Here is a 2,157-nt window from a genome sequence, read left to right as displayed (position 1 = left end):
GCCTTGCCTTGCCTCAGTCTTTTCCCACCTCCAAAAGGGGAAGGGCCTCCACTGAGGCAGGAAAGAGGGGGCTCTAGAGCCTGCCCTTCCTCCTCCTCCTCCTCTTCCTCTCTCTGGTTGGGGAGAAGGAGTAAAAGAGGAAGAGGAAGAAGGAGTAACAAAGTATATTTCTTACTTTGTATTCCTGTTATAATATTGCACTGGGGAAGGGGCTGGGAGGCAAAGAGAGACACTTAATACACACACACACAGAGGTGGCTGTTTTTCCACAACACCCCCCCACACACACACACACACAACAACACACACACCAGCCTTGCAAAGCAACCAGGCCTTTCCCCAGGGTTGGGGAGTAAGGCGTAAAGGAGTAAGAGGTTTTTAAACAGGAGTAGGAGTAGGCAAATCGAAGAAGGAAGTGTAAAGGCAGGCTTCATGTCGAACGTTAAAATCATGGTCACCGAGGACCTTCACAAGTTCAACCTAGACAATGAAGAAATAGAAATAGTAAAAGAATTCTCATACCTGGGATCAAACATTGAGAGAAATGGGGAGTGTAATCAGGAAATCAGAAGAAGGTTAAGAATGGGGAGGGTGGCTATGAAAGAACTAGAAAAGGTTCTAAAATGCAAAGATATACAACTCAGCACAAAAGTTAGAATCCCACAAGCCATTGTATCCCCTATTACCATGTATGGATGTGAGAGCTGGACAGTTAAGAAAGAAGACAGGAGGAAAATCAACTCACTTGAAATGTGGTGCTGGAGAAGAGTGCTGAGGATCCCATGCACAGCCAAAAGGACAAACAAATGGGTCCTAGAGCAGATCAAGTAGGGAAAAAAGTTGTAGATGGCGAATAATTAGCAATGCAGAGCCAGCATGTTGTAGTGGTTTAAGCATCGGACAATGGCTTTGGGAGACCAGGGTTCAAATCCTTGTTCTGTCATGGAAACTCACTGAGTGATCTTGATCAAGTCACATTCTTTCAACTTCAGCTTCAAATCCTTGTCCTGCCATGGAGATTCACTGGGTGATCTTGGCCAAGCGACACTCAGTTTCAGAGGAAGGCAAAACCAAACCCGCTCTGGACATTTGCTAGGAAAACTCCATGATAGGTCTTAGGGTTGCCAATAACTTGGTAACAAGCTGGTACAATGCAGTTGTGCACACTTCTCTATCAAAAAGTTCTGTTTTGGATTAAAGAAAATAAGTATAATAATAAATTGACAATAAGAAGAAAATAGATAGTGATTTGACCCTCTTAGCTATCTTCTGGAATATACTGTAATTTTTAGCACCTGGAAAATCACAGTGACATGAGAGCTATGTGCTAACAGTCTTGAATGTACAATGTTTTGTTAATAGCACAAATTCAGCTCAGATCAACAATGATAAGAAAAGGATTTTGCAAAGTAGTGGAATTTTCCTTCCTACATTGACTCATATCTGTCTTTCTCTGTACATGTGCCTCATGGTTTTTCAGCAGTGACTGAACGCAACATGTATGAGTTAGTAATAAGATTCTAGATGTGCTCTGGGGATATATCTGGATGTTAAGATTCTGATCATCTTTCACAGCACAAAGTTTGGAAAAGTTTTAAAAACTAATTAAATCCCAATTACATTTGTTGCATTATTTGAAGAAGTTACTGATTGCCCTTATGTATTTTGGTGTTAGTAAAGTCACTTACTAGTTACTCTTTTAAAACTTTTTAATTATTTAAATAAATTTTATAAAGAACCCTTTGAATGGATGAAATAGTGGCTTAAAAATGGGAAAATTTCTGTCAAAATACCTCTTCAGCATGCCCATGAAGATTAACATTTTAAAAGTAACTAGAATTTTTACATGGTGTACCAGTAAAGTAATTTGTTCCATTACTTTTGAAGTGCCCTTTTTGTTTTTTTAGTAACTCACTGCAGGCAACTAAATTGTACCTTATTACTGCCAACCTCTGGCAACATAGAATACAGTATATTAAATAAAAACATTTCAATTTTTATGATGTTGACTATAAATGATCAGAAATGATGACCACATACTAGCTGGAGTTCCATCCTTTATCCACCAGTGTATTCACTCACCTGTGTAGGATTCTCTATAGCAAACAAGGCTGCATTATATACAGTGGGCCTGTGGATGCTCAAGGCCCATTAAAT

The sequence above is a fragment of the Sceloporus occidentalis genome, unplaced genomic scaffold (genome assembly GCF_023333645.1).
Source record: "Sceloporus occidentalis isolate IW3139 unplaced genomic scaffold, rSceOcc1.0.p SCAF_12, whole genome shotgun sequence".
NCBI classification, from domain to species: Eukaryota; Metazoa; Chordata; class Lepidosauria; order Squamata; family Phrynosomatidae; genus Sceloporus; species Sceloporus occidentalis.
This window is presented reverse-complemented; position numbering follows the sequence as displayed.